Source organism: Panthera onca, chromosome A2, assembly GCF_046562875.1.
Source record: "Panthera onca isolate mPanOnc1 chromosome A2, mPanOnc1 haplotype 2, whole genome shotgun sequence".
Classification (NCBI taxonomy): Eukaryota; Metazoa; Chordata; class Mammalia; order Carnivora; family Felidae; genus Panthera; species Panthera onca.
The window spans coordinates 142204508-142222668 of record NC_138340.1 but is presented as its reverse complement, the minus strand read 5'-3'; the positions used below and the strand labels follow the sequence as shown (position 1 = coordinate 142222668).

Genomic DNA, 18161 nt, shown 5'->3' with positions numbered 1-18161 from the left:
TCCTATCACCTCCACTGCTGCTGCCTTCACCTAGACCACCATCATTTTTCACATTATTTGGTCCTGCTCCCGTACAGGGTGTTCTCACTGTAGAGGCCAGAGTGATCCACTTAAAGCATGTCTCTTCTCTTTGTAAAATCTTTCTATGGGTTTTAATTCAGTTGGATAGCCTAAAGTTATCACAGCAGCCTACAGTGCTATGTATATGATTTCACACCACCTGATTCTATATCCCTTTAACTTTTTGACATCTTCAGCTCATACTTTCACCCGCCTCATTCCACTCTAGCTTCGCAGACTTTCTCTTTATTGAACACATCAACACTTCCTCTAACTTTGAAGATTTTCATACTCTTCCCTCTTCCTGGAATGACCTTTTGCCAGATAGCCTGATAAGGTTGGTTCCTTGTCTCCTTCAGGTTGTCTCAATCATCACCTTTTACTAAGTCATGACTTCCTTAATCACCCTGTATAAAAATAGCAGCCATTTCTTCCCAGGAATATTTCCCTGCTATATTTTGTCTTCACAGCATGATATGAGATATGCTGTCTATTTCACTGTCCACCTATCTACACTCGAATGTGTAGGGAGAGATGGAGGAAGTGAGAGAATGAGGGAGGGAAGGAAGGAGAAAAAAGAAGAAAGAAAATAAAAATGAGAAAACTAAAAGTGAGAGAGAACTTGGCTTGCTGAAATCATCACACCAGATAGGTGCAGAACCAAGACTTAGCCCCAAACACAGTAAAATATGACTCACCCAAGATTCATGTATGACAATTTAGACAAAATCATGTATGATTTTGATATTCATACTTATGGTTCCTGCCTAATTTATTTATCGTGATAGCATCTCAGAATATATCTATTTGGTTACATTCACATTATTCTATGAGAGGAGTTATGAATTTGAAAGAAATGTATTCCTTAAGAGCATGATGTTATAATTATCAGAAAATGTTGTATTTAAGTAGGAGAAGAACATTTTTTAAGTAGAAGAAAACTGGGGTTTGGTTAATGCTGATTCTTAACCAGAATTGGGTCCAATGCAAAGAGAGCAATTTGCTTTATCATGATTGACCCAACAAAAATCTTTGTATTTATTTATCAGGGTCATTCTTAAATGGGTCTGTCTGAAAAGCACATTTCGACAATAGATTGATCCCCATGGCATTTTAAATCTTTGGGTGAGCAGCTTCAGGTTAGAAATTAAAACATCCTATTGTATATCTACCAAATGGAGTTCCGTGCTTCAGGCATTTTGAGCTTGTCTAAAAGTCCTGCAAAGAGTATCTGTTTTGTAAATGTCTTTTATATAAAGTGAAGTATGGAGGGGTGAGTTTAAATGTTAAGACAAAAGGAAGAAAGGCATATGGAGAATATTACAGCCACAAATTTAAGGTCACAACAAATGGCATCGTTCTTAACAAAGCAACAAACCTGAATTTGGGAAAATCAAGAAAAGTTATAATTTAATTTAGGAATATGTTAGTTCGTTCATATCTTGTTTAGACCTAAAAGGTTTGTATGTAATTTAAGAAGGCTAGTTTCTTCATACCATCATGCTATAATGTGATGATTTTTGTTTTTGTAACATTTAATTTCTTTTTTTGGATGGACAAATTATCCTTGTGTCCCCTGCAGCCAACTGTAATGATTTCCACTGACTGCAGTAATGAGGGCAGAGCTGATTAACTTTAGGCCTTTTCCCACGAACATCAGGAAACAATTACACACACACACCCACAGACACACATGCACACACACACCCACACACAGAATCTTGTTAAACAAAAATATTCTTATCTTCTTTTTCACCAAAATAAAAAAAAATAGTGAATTCACCAACATGGCAATTGCCAGTTGGCCCGAGGATGAGGTCACTTGCATGTCCTCCCTCAGCACACAGAGGATTTGCATACTTGGCTGCAATCTTGTTTTGAAGGACAGCTGCGCTGGTGATTCTGCTCTCAGTGGGATGTAGAGGCACTGTCTTAAACAGCTTTACTTTAACCCGTTTACATAGTTAAACTAGATTATAGAACTATTTAAGGAAAATGTTAACTCAGATGTGTAAAACCTAAATAGACCTTAATTTGGCCTTCTTAGTCTTTGACAATTAGATATTTACCTTATTTTATAGATGGAGGACTTGTGTCTGACTGTACCTACTGTATTGTGTGATTATCCCTTGAAAAAGAGGCCATTCTTCTCTAGATGTTTTTTTGGTCTTTGCAAAAGACCAAAGAATCTTCTGCAAAGGAATTATCACTCAGAATTTCCCTTTATGCCTCTGCTGGAAATTGCACGTTGGTTAACTGTACAGATCTGAACTTCTAAACTTCCTTGAATATTATGGACTATCATTGAATGCCTTGTACTTTTCTTGGTACTATAGGAACAACAAAGAAGTAAAAGAGACATATCCTACTCTAAAGAATTTTTCAATCTAATTGTTGAGTAAAAGATACCTAGAATTTTACATTTTCTATGTTAGTTTTTATTGTATATTGTATTATGTACAATATTATATATTGTATAATTATTATACATAATTATATGTATAGTTATACATATAATTCTTTTAGAACACTTATTACACTTCAAGGTAGTTATTTACATAATTATCTCTCAAGTTCGTGAATACATATTTTTAATCCCTAATCATGATACAAAATCTAATTTGTAGTAGATATTTAATAATAGATTTTTATATGTGCAAATGTTTTAATTCTATCAGGAGAGGTTTAATTACTTTCATGCTAGATATATATTTTTATGCAATATTTATATACTCTTCTTTTATCTAAACTTTTGAGCCCATCTCAGTTGAAAAGCCAACAAAAGAACTAAATAGTCATCCTTTATTCCTTTCTTTCTTTTACTCATATATCGGATCCATTATTAGGTGTTACAGATCTAGCAAAATATATATCAAATCTATTCACTTGTGCTAGTCACCACTGCTGTTATCCATATCTCTACCATTATCTAGATCTCTGCAAATCTCTGTTAATAGATCACCATGTGTTACTTTTGCCTTTCCACTTTCCACCCATAGGAACCAGTGTGATTTCTTTAAAATGTTAATCTAGGTAATGTCATCCCTAGATTAGAAAACTAACGGCTCCCATACTTTTAGGATGAAGCCAGACACCTTATCTGACTAGCAAAGCCCCACACAATTTGATCCTGATACATCTCTAACCTCCTCTTTGTTTCCTGTCATCCTTCCCATCTAGCCTCAGACATACTATGTTCTTTAACAGAAGGGTTATTCCAGCCACATATTCTTTGGACCAGTTCTTTTCTCCATCTGAAATATACTGCTTTCAAACTCTCAGATAGCTGAACTCTTTGTCATTCCTGCCTCAACTTAAATGCTTCTTTTGTATCTGTTAATATGTGTATATTACAATAAATGAGAGATGCACTTAAGGGTAATTTTATAATGGGTTTAATTATTTCACCTACAAAAATTCTGGAAGAATGAGGTGCTTGGGTGACTCAGTCAGTTAAACATCCAACTCTTGATTTTGACTCAGGTTATGATCTCATAGTCGTGAGCCTCATGTCAGGCTCCCTGCTGAGCTTGGAGCCTGCTTGGGATTCTCGCTCTCTTCCTCTATCTCTGCCCCTGCCCTGCTCAAGTTTGCTTGCTTTCTCTCTCTGTCTCTCAAGATAAATAAATAAACATTAAAAAAAAAATTCTGGAAGGAGGACTATTACAATGCTAGCTAACGAAGTCCAGGGATATCAAAGCACTTGTGCAGTTTTTCTGTTCATTCTCTTTATTTTCTTTTCAAAGTTACATTGCTTTCTGAACACTATATACAAGAGTGAATAGAGGACTACAATAAATACTCTTTCAAGAAAGAAGAAGTGCCAGGGGAATGACCATGAGATCGGCAACAAAGGGTGTTTGCCACATTTCCTCAGAGAGATCATCTCTGACAGTCCAGTTTATAGTTGCCATTCAGTTACTGTTTAGCACCTCACCCATTTTTATTTTCTGCATAGCATTTATAATCATATGGTATTTTTTTTTATTTTCCTGTTTGTTGTTTTATTTATTATCTATCTCCCTTCATTAAAATATAAGCTGTGGATTGTCTATTTTGTTTATGGTTATATTTTCTGAATCTAGGATCATGCTCCTGGTACATAATTGTTTCTCAAAAGAGTAATTATCATGTGGATGGGAGTGACTAGATAAATCTGTGTGAACAGACTTTAAATATTACATAGCTATCATAATTTCATACTAATGATACTGAAAACATCTTTAAAATTGGAAAAAAGTTTAATCTTTCAAAAATTATAACCAAAAAGAAAAATAAACAACAAAAGGAACAAAAAAGATCAACCCTGTAGCATATCAGTTAATCAAAAAAGTATCTTATAAGTAGTGTTACATGGTAGTCTAATTTTCTTACTAAACCAGATGTCAAATACATCCAGAAACCTGAGGTCTACAGTGTCAATTTCAAAGTTTCTTTCAATAATTTGTATGATATATGAATGCTTATTCAAGGCTTTCTTTGATTTTCAGCTAAGGTTTGTTGCTAGTGGGAATTGCACGTGTTTAGGCAGAAAGTCATAATGCAAAAGCACATAGCAAAAAGAATACAGACCAAGGGGTCGTCATGGAAGCTATGTGAGGTCCTGTGACACTCGCTTCATGTCTTGTGCCTTTAAAAAATAGTCATACTTCCTGCTGTCAAACATTGTTGGCACATGGATTTGGTGGCACGTGCTTAATATTTTATATTAAAATTCTAATAGAAAAATTACAAGTGTTCTTTCCTGCTAGGTGCTTTTCCTAAGTTTATGTGCATATTTCCAATAGTTATTTCTTCAAAAATAATTTTTCAGGGTGTTCACATAACAGCATACATTTCTGTAGCCTGGCTACAAAGTCATTGCTTATGTAGACAGTACTAATGACTTCCCCAAAATTATTTAGCTTGTAGAGAGAAGGACAGAACTTAAACATGTATGTATTAAAAATTATCTTTGGTTTTAAAAGTAGGTTCAATAGCTCAAGTGCAGCAATTATTACAGTCATATTGAGTCATGACATGCCCTGTGGATTTGATTTAAAAATCAGTTAATGCACATGACCTAGTGAGCAGCCATATCACATTTACTGCAGTCAGAAAATGGAGATTTGTTACAAAAGGACCCTGGAAATCTTTTCCTTCTTTAAGGATCTTATTTAATAAGTTTTTAAAAGTAGAGTTTATGATCCATCAGACTTCTCATCTACAGCTCATTTCCCTCATAGGAAAAGTATAAAAGATCTAGCAAAAAGAAACTAGCAATTGTAACAACATTGTTCTTACTCAAATTCGGCTTGAATGTCTCCTTAAAGGAATTGTGAAATTATAATTTATAATAAGAAATACATATTTGTTTTGGTTTTTGTCCTAAAATCCTTGGAATTTCCTGAGGAGAGACATAGATGTCTTTTGTTATGTTAAAGTGACTTTTGGACCTCACCTAAGGATGGCAGCTGGTTGCCAGGACACTCAACCCTTTGATTGGAGGGTTGGAACTTTCAGTCCTACCCCCACTACCTCTGGGGAGGGGAGAAAGGTTGGAGGTTGAATCAGTCACCAATGACCAGTGCCTTAATCAATCTAAACTATGTAATGAAGCCTCCATAAAAACACAGAAGGACAGCTTCCAGCTTGGTGAACCTGCCAAGGAGCTAGGAGAGTGGCGCACCTGGAGAGGGCATGGAAGCTCCTTCTCCTTTCCCTAAAGCTTGCCCTATGTGTCTCTTCCGTCTGACTGTTCCTGAGTTATATATTTAACATAAACTGGTAATCTAGTAAGTAAAATGTTCCTCTGAATTCTGTAGGCTACTCTAGCAAATTAATTGAACCCAAGGAGGAAGTCTTGGGACCGTTCGATTTATAGCCAGTAAGTTAGAAGTACAGGTAAAAACCTGGGCTTCAGTGGGCAGCCTGTGTTAGGGAGAGTCTTTGGGACTTCCAATCTGAAGCCAGTTGGTCAGGAGCAGGTAATAACCTGGTCTTGTTGACTGGTGTCTGAGGCTTTTGAGGGGGCGATCTCATAGGACTGAACTCGTAACCTATGGCATCTGACGCTCTCTCTAGGTAGTGTCAGAATTGAGTCAAACTGTAAGACATCCAGCTGGTGTCCCAAAGAATTGCTTGTTGTTAGTACAGGATGGGGTGGAGGGCGGGGGGAGAGGGAAACCCCACTATGAATTAGAATTAGGATCTGGACCCTTTTAGGAATGAATGACAAAGAATGAAGAAGATTCTTCCTCATTAAAAACTCAAGCAATGCATGATAGAATATAACTGAAGGAAGAGAAAAGAAAAGAATCAAATAATACTTGACAGGACTAAGAAAAGGTAATTATTGAATGACAAAAAGATTTTTTTAAGTATTTTTAAGACAGCAAATACAGTGAAGCAGTATAGCACAGATGTTAGTAATCAGGGTTAAAATATCACTTCCTAGCTGTGTGACTTAAGATATATAATATCTGTTAACCTTGAGTCAAATAATCCTTTCTCATAGGTATTTTGAGGATTTACTGTTCAAATACATGCAAAATGCTTAGAGTTTGGTCATGTGGTAAGTGCTTAGTAAAAAATATTGCCTATTGTATTTCTTGAAATGTCTTAAGTACTTAACTTTAAAGGAGTGGAAATTTTTATTAAAAACAAATTGACTCTATCCCAGAGTCAATTTTTTTAATAAACATGTGGAGATTATATATATATATATATATATATATATATATATACACACATATATATATGTATATGTATATATATATATATGTGTGTATATATATATATATATATATATATATATATATATTTCTATGTGAAGACTGTAAACGGTTTCATGCACATGGGTACATAGGAAATGGTATGCTAAGGAAAACCCAGTTTCAGGAGTAGTGTGAAATAGCAAATGCTGAGGACATGACCATGTGTGGGGGACGGGAGTCCCTTTATAAGGATGTAGGAATCTGAGAGGCCGTGGTGTTCAGATTTTTGTAGATAGCCAAAGTACTGAGCTCTGGGTTAAAGACAAGGAAACTCAGGGCCTTGTGATATTGACAACGTATTACAGGGTCTTGCGTATTTAGGCAGTGACCAAGGAAAATGGACATGTTGATCAGCTCGGGCAATTTCCTCTCCTGTGTTCTGTGTTCTTTTGGAAAATAGTGGCCGTTTGAACTTTACAGAATGTGTCTGAGACCTGGAAAAAAAAAAAAAAAAGGCTTTGGTTAGAAATGGACCAAATGTTTTCCTTGATCCACAGGTGTTTGTCACAGAAATGGACCCTGTCTGTGGCAACTAGAGGCAGGGAGCAAATCAGCTCGAATGAATTCAGAGGCCCTGCTTAGAAAGAAAATTTCCTTTATCCTAGAACTACCTCAATATTTTCTATTCCTGTCTCCTATAGAACTGAGAGGGAGAATTAAGTAAATCTGAATGAAGTAAAAGTTATACTATTCTAAGCAGCACCACGATGTTGCGACCAAATTAAGTCTGCATGGGTGTCTGGTCCGCACTCTGCTTATTGGCCCTGAAACTGCTTAAGTCCCAGGGTAGCATGCACTTCATAGCATTTTGGGATGATTAAAGGAGTTAAAGTAGGTATAGCATTTAAAACAATGCTGGAATATTGAAAGCTGTCAATAAATAAGGCATGTTCTAATTTTCTTATCTTTCCATGTTAAAAAATAAGACCAATATAAAATATACCAAATGCTCTGATGAGATCCCAGCAGAGAACTACAATCTCATAAAATATGAACTTTTCAGAAGAGTTAGAAGAATACTGTACCAAAAAGAACATTGTGCTTACTTCCAAACTTTCTGTCTTAATCCTGCCTCCACTTCTGAATTAGGGTCTGATCTTGAGCTGGTAACTTTAACTCTTTTGGCTTTAGTCTTCTCATCTGTGAAATGTCAGTTACCATATACGTTTTTCCAGTTCCTAAGAAATTGTCAGGGTAAAGGGGACTTGTAAGCTGTAAAGATGTATTCATTAATATATTCATAATTGAGCAAATGCAATATCTTATTATAATTTATTATTAAATAGAAGTGTTTTCCTTATCTCCCTCTGAGTGGTGGAAATAGTAAGCAAATTGTTAGATTAATAAATAATAACTGGTTGAGATACACAGTTGAGTAAAAATTACTAAAGGATGCTATAAGAAAATTTCCTCTTATACATTATATGTATATATTATATATTTATATATTACATTTATGTGGTTTTTATAATTTGATTCCTACTGAGATTTCATTGATTTTCTGACTATCTCTTCAAATGTTTAAGGTTTCTATTGTTGTCAATGGAAGATACACAAAGAACAAGCTACTTTAAAGGGAAAATATGCAGGATAAATAGTGGTCTTTTCTTCTACTTATAATCCTATTTGTAGTTTCTTGTCAAGGTTTTGTAAATAATGTCTTACACTATCTGTGAAATATGGTGCTTAGAATAGTATAACTTCTCCTGAATTCAATTTTTAATTAATTTTCCCTCTACATTCTATAGGACAGAGGAATAGAAACTATTCAGGTAAACCAAGATAAAGGAAATTTTCTGAGTAGTGCCTTTCATAGGAAATGTCAGGAATCTCAGCCAGAAGAGTATGTTAACATATTAATTTGAAGGAAATTATTTGAAATACTTTAAAGCTGACTTTAGTATAAGTCTTAACTTTAGATATCAATTCTGATAAAAGGAAGAAAGAATAAAAATGGAAAAGGAGTAGACAGCTAATCACACAAGTATTTAGGGATAGGCATGGTAGCATTGACAGCTTCACACACAGATTAGCTTCACATATTTTTTTTTTCTTCTACATTACGAAAATGTAGAGGAGGAGAAGATATCTTTACAGAGATGAATTACAAAAAATGGATAAAGAGAAAAGATTATGAGAAATAAGAGTAGAGTTGACGCTAATTTTAAAAACTGTACCTGGGAGATGAAATTACCTCTATGGCTGATTGGTCTGCCTCCCAGGTTCCCACCCTGATGAGGAATAAAGAAACTTCCATCTATCCAGATCTCTCCCTCTTCTGTCTTAAATGGTTACATTTTACTTTCCATATTCAGTGTACTCTAAAATGAATCACAGAGTTGTTTTACAAGGACCCCGGGATGACTTCTTCATTTTAAGTAAAAGTTCAGCATATTTAAGAGATGGGATCAAGATATGTGAAGAGTGAATCTTCTTGGGTTCTTGTGGGGAAGGGAAGGATTGTTTGAACCAAGTGATGTCCCTGTGCTATTCAGAGGCATCTGTAGGAACAGGGTACCTTGTCTGCCTGATCATTGCTTGTCCTACCAGCAAATGCTGCTAAAACCTGTAACTGGTGTCTTTATGGGGTCTTTTCTCTCTTGCCTATATTTAACTCCTTGATCATTTGTTAGCTTAACTATTTTAATTATTTGATTATTTCTGGGAAGTATTTGAGTTCTCTGTGGGTAGGGTAGTCAGATAAAATACAGAATGCCTAGTGGAATTTGAATTTCAGATACACATCAACTGGTCAACAATGAATACTATTTTAGCATAAGTATGACCCAAAAATTGTATGGGATATTTAATGTTTACCTAAAATCCAAATTTAAGAAGGTATCTTCTATTATATTTTCTATATATTATACCTCACTCATGAGTTTTTATTTGTCTGTTGATTCTCTCAGTTGGCATGGTGTAGTATTATCTTCTCTCCTCAGGTATATTGCCTTTTTTTTTTTTTTTTAAGATTGTGTGCTACACCTGTATCAGCAAACTTGTTTGTAGAAATAGTCAGGTCTCATATGAAGTCATTCTCTCTCAAAATAATACCTATTTGTTTCTGGAAGGCAATTTAGAGATGCTAGCAATCCAGGATCAACTTAATCAAATTTCAAGGATTGAGTAGATTTAAATCTGAGCCTCAGTTCTTGTGAGTTTTGTGTACTTATTGATCATACTTATCTCAAATTAAGATGGGTCCCCCTGGTTACCATCTCTGAACTCCAGTTTCTGTCCTCTGGCACAGAAGGACTGTTAAAAGTGTTTTTTAGCCTTTCAGCTTTTCTGCATCTTGCTCTTGAGTCAGAAAATACTTACAAGAAGCCCTAAATTTGCCTCTCTAGGCTTTCATCTTCCCGTGGATCTTGGCTGGTTATTCTTCACAATCTTATTATTTCTTTTATGCCTCCAAGTATGTGTTTGTGTCTAGATTTTCTAATTGTTCCCAGCAGGAGATTTAGTGTATATCAGTCTTCCTTTACTGAAACAAAGTCAGACTGTCATTAGTAAATACTTCTTAAGGATGAGAAGTAAAACTGTAGGAAATACAAAGGGGAATATAAACAAAAGTGATGTTCCTTTCTTGACTATCCTAAAATACATCATATAAGAGATGGTGTGTGATTCAATGCTACGTGTTCCCCTCTTATCCAATCTTGAAGAGCAGTGGAAAATATCAGACAGATCTTATTCATATGCAGGTTTCAGACTTCAGAAGCTCCCGTAATTGAAGTTTTCACAAGATTTTGTTTTTAAAAACTCCCTTGTAATTCCTAAACCATTAACTTGGGATATTTTAAATATCTCCAAACAGGCAGTGAATTTGTTAATCTTTCAGCTGGTTTGTTAATGCAGAGGCAGTGGGTTTATAAGGATTGTGTTCAATTCTCTTAAACATGGTTGAGTGAATTTTCTTTGTTACAGTAGTAATTGATTGCATCTACTGTAGAAAAAGTTGTTTTAAATCTCTTACAAATTGCCAAATTTCCTTTCATTAATATCCTGTGAACATAAGTTTTTGTTTTATATTCAATGCTATTTTTTAGCTTTTTATAGGTGTTCTTTATATAATCACTCATACTCTGAAATTTTAGGAGTATTAAAAGGAATAGCACAACTTTTAAATCCAAATCTTCCCTGGGGCACTTTGGTGGCTCAGTCAGTTAAGCATCTGACTCTTGATATCAGCTCGGGTCATGATCTTATGGTTTGTCAGATCAAGCACCACACCGGGCTCTGCACTGACCATGTGGAACCTCTTGGATTCTCTCTCTCCCTCTCTCTGCCCCTGTCCCGTGCACATGCCCTTTCCCTCTCTCTCTCTCTCTCTCCCTCTCTCTCTCTCTCTCAAAATAAATAAAATACAAAGAAACTTAAAAAAAATAAATCCAAATCCTTTTTAAAGACAGTGATAGTGGATGTGTTGGAACAATATAATCATGTTTATACCCATCTTAAATATAAACCTGAAATTTAGAAATTCTTTTATTCTTAAAAATAATTTATCCATTAATCAAAATAAAGCTATGTGTTCATGTATCAAAATAAAGCTCTGAAAAACAAATACAGCTATGCCTCATTAATCTGACAAAAGCATTGTCAAGTATCCTTCATCAAAATGTAAAATATTTCCTCTCAAACCAACAATTCAATTGAAATGTTTTCTGTGTAAAACTCAGATCACCATCTTCAAAGAGAACAAAGTGTTAATATTTGAGTTCTTCCAATAAGAATGTGAATAGATTATATTATCATTTGAAAGCAGTATTATATTTGCATGCAAAGGAAAAACACAGAAATTTGAATGCAAAATTCATATTGTAGCTTCCAGCTAATGACAAGGATAGTAACCTCAAAGATGCAGAAAATTCCAGAAATAAACACAATAAAAAATAATAACAATCAAAATGCCTATCATACCCTATGGCATCGGGATAAGAAATAATACTATTTGTCTGTCTGGCAGAAGGTATTTCTGGTAATAAGTTTTAGATGCTGAAAGCAAGATGATTATTTATCAAAAAAGAGATTTGTTTTTCAAGCTCCATTGGTAAAAATGACTAAACTTCTAGTAGGGAAGATATAAGAAATTGTGTGTTATAAATTAAATAATCTTCAAACAAGCTCAAGTATTTAAGAGGGGTTCAGTTGAAATGCAGATATCCCGGATACTGTTAACCTTATCTCCTGGTAAGTGACCATTTCCTTTAATATCTATTATCAGGGCACTGGTTTTAAAAGTAAAGTTTTAGAATTCAGTTTCTTGGGGCGCCTGGGTGGCTCAGTCGTTAAGCGACCGACTTTGGCTCAGGTCATTATCTCGCGGTCCATGAGTTCAAGCCCCGCGTCGGGCTCTGTGCTGACAGCTCAGATCCTGGATCCTGTTTCGGATTCTGTGTCTCCCTCTCTCTGACCCTCCCCTGTTCATGCTCTGTCTCTCTCTGTCTCAAAAATAAATAAACGTTAAAAAAAAAAAAAAAATTAAAAAAAAAAAAAAAGAATCCAGTTTCTTGAGTTCTGACAGTGATTCTGCCTGTTACTGAATGTGTATGCTTAGGCACCTTACTTAATATCTCAGGACCCCAATTTTCCATCTATTAAATGGACTGATTTTGAAGGTTGAAAGGCACATTAATGTAAAGGATTCAAAAGAATGCCTGGCACAGAATTAGCCCTAACTGCTAGGATTACTAATACTAATTATTATCAAAGAAATATCTGTAAAACTCTACCTATTAAATTAGTGTGGAATTTGGTCCTCTTCTAAAGGTTTATTCCAAAAATAATTCTGTGGGTCTCCAGGGTTACCTCTACCTGTCATTGAATGAGTCCTTCCTGTGTTCACCTGAGATAGCCTTCCAGGAAATCAGAGGTCCTGATTAGATAAGACTCGAAACAGTGACTGGTTTCATTTTCCTTCATCTTTCTGGCTTCCTTCTCAGAACAGATGAAGACAAACCATTACCCCTGCAAATCCGCGGTTCACTCATTACGCTCACTTCTATGCGCCTATTTATGCAGATCAAAATGGCTCCTTTTGCTATGAGGAATGATACTCTTTTTGGTATAATGCTCAGTGAGGGTAGCAGAGATGTCCCTTGTGATTTAGCTTTTTATAATTAACTTTCCTCAAGTCCTCATTGTGGGACTAATACTCAGATGGGGATTTGTATTCTTGTTAGTGGGGAAGGCTCTTTCTGCATTAGCTGCATGCTGTGCGGAATCAACACTTGATTTCTATATCCCAGACTCTAAAGTTGAATTTGATTACCTGAGGAGACCTATTTTCCATATGGTTAAGTTTTCTCTCGGGAACTACTATTATCCTTCATTCCCTTTTATATCAGACTGATACTGGATCAGACAAGTTTAAGGAAGTGTCAGATATCAATTTATTTTGTTCCACATTTAGTCCCCTACAGGGGAAAAAAGGTATCCAACTATGTACCCTCCAATTCCCAAACCACGTGGCTGTATTTGGGGCGAAAGGGCACCTGATAGAGGGCAAGTAACTCCTGCTTAAGTACACGGTTCTTGACAAAGCAAACTATCCTGTTAGATTGAATTGTTAATTAAATAGTTTATTAAATTCAGAGTATGTTGCATTTTATGGATTTGGGCATTAGTGTATTTTAACCTGGAAATAATTACTTAAAAATAACATTCTTTAGGGAATATATATATATATATATATTTAATTTTTTTTTACCGTTTATTCATTTTTTGAGAGACAGAGTGCAAGCAGGGGAGGGGAAGAGAGAGAGAGAGACACAGAATCTGAAGCAGGCTCCAGGATCTGAGCTGTCAGCACAGAGCCCAGAACTCACAAGCTGCGAGATCATGACCTGGCCCGAAATCGGATGCTCAACCGACTGAGTCACCCAGGCTCCCCATGGGAATATATATTTTTTAAAGTTTTAAAACAAACTTGTATCCTGGCTTTCTTATGAACCTGTCATGAGATGACATATTTGTTTTGGCATTACATATAACTTTACCATGGGGAGATTTGGGAGACTTTTTTGTTCATTTGTTAGCAAAATCACAATTAGAAAATGATTTTGATCCCCTTAATGCAATTTTACTACATCTCATGATGCACCTATAACTTCATTTCAACTTTTAGTATTAAAAGTCACACATTAGAAACATGATTTACAGAATCATAGTGGTTAACTAAAGTTGTGACATTAAGTAATGTACATAATATACAATGTACAATATAAATAATATACAATGTATATCTAGACATAGTTATTTTAGAGGTTTTCATTTTGGTATCTTACAATATAAATTACATCTGTTGAGAAAGGCATTTATATTCCAGGAAGAAGAATTTTAAAAAAGACTTAAGAAATGATTTATAAAAAAGTGCATTTGGGCTTCATGATAGTAAGAAAGTAAATTATTCCATAAGATGCTATTCTTCTATTATTAAAAAGGAGTGTCATTGATGTCTATAGGTATCTGATGGCAGGCAGGATTCTGAAAGGATCACAAAGATTAATCAACATGCATTATTGTATTGAGATCAGTGTGTAAATATATTTAACACATGGATAAAACTTGAATCAAAATTGGAAAGAAGACTTTCTAAAATATTAACTATATTTACTACAAAAATTTTTGAATTTTTATTCCTCATGTGCTTTTATTTATTTCATGTGGTATGGAAGTGTCTCCTATATAGTATATTTTTCAGATACATGATTATACCTTTAAATAGAAATTTATGTATTTTAGTTTTTTCTGTTCTTCACAGTTGGAATACATTCAACTTTAAAATGGATGTTATGAATGTAGGAGAAGTCTAAGAAATAGTAAGTGCTTTTGACAAATTTTATTATTAGCTAAAAAATGAAAATCAGAATATAATCTGATTTTTTCAAATGTATAATATATGCATATGCATATCTGTAGACAGATTCATTGATAGGTAGATAGACATATTACATATATATATAATATCCAGGTAAAAATATATACAAAGAGCTATGAGAAAAAAACCGGAGAGCCACTAACTGAAGCTAGGGATTCAGAGAAAGGTTTAAACCATTCAGTACTTGAACTGGTCTTTGAATTATGGAAAGGTCACTTTGCATACAAACATATCCTGGTTTGGTAATAGTATCTGTTACAGAAAAGTTATATACATGCTATGTTTCGCAGTATCTTTAGTAAGACTAACTAAATCCAGGTACGTCATGAGAAGGATATATTTGTGTGTGTGTGTGTGTGTGTGTGTGTGTGTGTGTGTGTGTGTGGAGTGTGTTTTGCTCAAAATTGTTGACGCAAATTACATTACTAAGTAGCAAATTCTGCAAGTTAGAACTGGTAATGTCAAGACTTCTGGGGTATAAGCAAAGCAAAACAATTCATCATTTTTAATGCTCTCTGAAGATAGATTACACAGTAATCAATAATAATATTTCCTCAGAAGAATGATGTAATGGAAACTTTTTGCATTTTCATTGATCCAGGTAGCAGAACTTCTTTTCCATTATCTCACATAAAGGTCCAACATGACATCCAGAAATGAAGATTACACAGTCCTCAACAAAGGGTCTCATAAAACTAAACAAATAGAATACTAACTGCATAGAAATCACTCATGATGAGCTGTAATGACTGATCTTAAAATTGGGGCTGATGCTTCTGACATAGTGGGGAGTTCAGGCATTTTATCATTATTGTCTTATTCCACGAAGCTCTCATTACATCATCAGAAAAGAGTCAATACGTTAGCAATAAGGCTCAGGAAAAATATCAAGAATAATCATACCTTATTCTACAAAGAATTGCTGAATGTGATAAGATATAAAAATAAGTATCAGGCATTTTAACAGTAAAGACTTGAGAAGGATAATAATAAGAATGAAGAGAGGAAGAGACCATGTAATGGTAGGTATTATTCTTTGGCCTTTGAAATCAGAGACTAGCAGTGTAACAAATGGATCTTTAAGGGATTCCCTCTCCCCAGACTTGCGGCTACTAATAAGAGCATTGGTGTTCTTTTAGGAATAAAGAGGGAAATGAGAAGCAACTGAAATATGGATAGAAAATGATAAGGACTTCTGGTTTGTGTTTGTTTATAGGCTGCTGAGTATTGTGAAAAGAGATCTGAGCTTGGAAGATTGGACACGGATTCCAGTAGTGATGCCCAACCAAGTGGAGAGATTCCTGTGAGACTCAGTTTTATCAGACAAAAGCCAGAAATTTTACTTGGTCTGTTTGCTTTAGAAGAATCCCGAAGCATCAAGTAAAATAATTAATGTGAATATAATTTTAAAAATATGAAGTTTTAGGAAAATAAATATCACTCATAATCATTTCAGTCCATGCTCATTTCTTTATCAGTGTAGCTAGACCACACTGCAGTGCTTTTCAGTCTTTTTTCTTTCCTCTTTTTGCTCCTGTGACTCTTCTCTCCCTCCCCTTCTTTTCTCCCAACATCAAGTGGTCAAAGTGCCTGTTTAGTTTGGGCCATTGGTAGAATGGGTCTGAAGACCACAGCTGAGGTTACTATTTCAGTAACTTTCTGCTAAATTTCATTGAAAAAAAAAAAAAAAAAGACTGAGAAACTATTTATAGCTGTGCTCCTCAAACCAGAGAAGGTCAGAAAACAAACCAAATCCTCCAAATCCTCTGCTTTTCACTTGTGTGTACGAGTCTTGGTATTTGATGTTCACTTGCACAGGGTATCATATGCAGTATGTTTATTTTACAAATAAGCAGTTTGTTTTGGTAGAACCAATATCTGGAAAAACACCTTCTCTAGGCATTGTTTAGAGAATAATAAGGATAAAGTGAATTTTAAATGAAATTCCTTAGAGAGATCTGTAATTCAGGCAACAGATGTCAAAGTGAAATCAATCCCTGATTCTTTCTTACGTGACTTCACTTGAACATGGATGCACTCTATTGAATATGTATTGCATGTTATTTTCCCTGTATCTTTTCTTTTTCTTTGCCTTTTTTCTTTAGCATCTTTTAATTTTCATATTATCCAACCCCAGAAGCTGATAGGAGATACTGGGCAGGTCAGAATTCAAGAGCTGTGACCGATGACAGTGATTTGAGAGGAAGGTATACAGTCTCTCTTTCCTGCCTCAAAGTTTATAAAGAGTTAAAAAAAAGTTTAAAAATAGGAACAGAGACAGTCAATAAAGACATTTAGCAGTTTTAGCAGAACATAAAGTTACCTTAAGAACAAGTAGTGATAATTGGTTAATTAGAAGTAGAAGATTGGCTAGGTATTAAGAGATTTCTGAGAAGAAAGCATGAAAATAAAGGAGTAAAAGCTGAGCTATAAAGATAATTCTCCTTTTTTAATGTCTCAAGTTCAAAAAATATTGGTGATCTTTTAGATTTTAGGAAATAGTGCCATGTAGAAAACAGTCGAAGTAATTAAAAGAGGATCATTATAGAGCAGAATGAATAGTTTGCTTTATTCACTGATGATCCACCAATTTAAAAAATGCTGAATAGAAAAGAGATTTAAGTGTTGACATTCTCTAAGCTGATATTATTAATAGCTCAAAATTCTATTTATTTAAACAGATGCAGTAATCAGCATTAAGGAAGTGAGCTGTCTCATGATTTGGGGGGTAGGAGGAAGTTATCTCCTTACAAAGGAGAATGATTAAAAGTCCTAAAATTTTTATTACTTATTCATTTACAAAATTGAATTTCTAATTTACATACGTATAGTAAAATTAACTCTTTGTGCGTATTTGTGTGTGTGTGTGTGTATGTGTTTTGACAAATGTGTAGAATCGTGTTACCTCCACCATAATCAAGATATAGAAGAGCGCCATCATTCCAAAGAAACCCCCTCATATTGTCACTTTGTAGCAAAACCTCTACCCCCTTCCCTCCTCTTTGAAACTCTGTCAACCACTGAAATGTTTTCTGTCCTCATGGTTTTGCCTTTGCTATATTATACTGGACCAAGCGATAGAGACACTTTACATAAAAGGAGAGGGAGACACAGTCATGCAAACATGCCCATGAGATCAACTGGACCTATTCCATGCTGCACCACTCAGAAGCTGACAGTTGGTTAGAATAATGAAATGGCCCCATGAGATGCCAGCTTGTTGAACAAACTCTGTAAAGATAGGATTCATCCTCCATGATGAGCGTATACTCTAAGTAAACAAACATTGTTTTGTTTATTCTATGTAACCTGTGGACCACTTGGATATGAGAACTCGGGAGAGTTCTTACTCTCGGGAGAGTAAGTAGGAATGGCTCTATTTACTATCTTGCCCAGAGGCTCACTAGGATGCATTTGTGTTGTGTAAAGTCAGGATTCTGAATTCTGCAGGTTCAGAGGGTTTT

The 18161-nt window shown here is 34.9% G+C and overlaps 1 long non-coding RNA gene across 1 annotated transcript in view; it reads left to right on the top strand.

Moving 5' to 3' along the window:
* The window catches only part of LOC132676184 (uncharacterized), a 109860-nt gene extending 93711 nt beyond the window's left edge, over positions 1-16149 (top strand). Inside the window, exon 4 of the long non-coding RNA XR_013552857.1 lies at positions 15914-16149. This is a non-coding gene — a long non-coding RNA (uncharacterized LOC132676184). The remainder of the gene's footprint in view (positions 1-15913) is intronic.
* The last annotated feature ends 2012 nt before the right edge of the window (positions 16150-18161 follow it).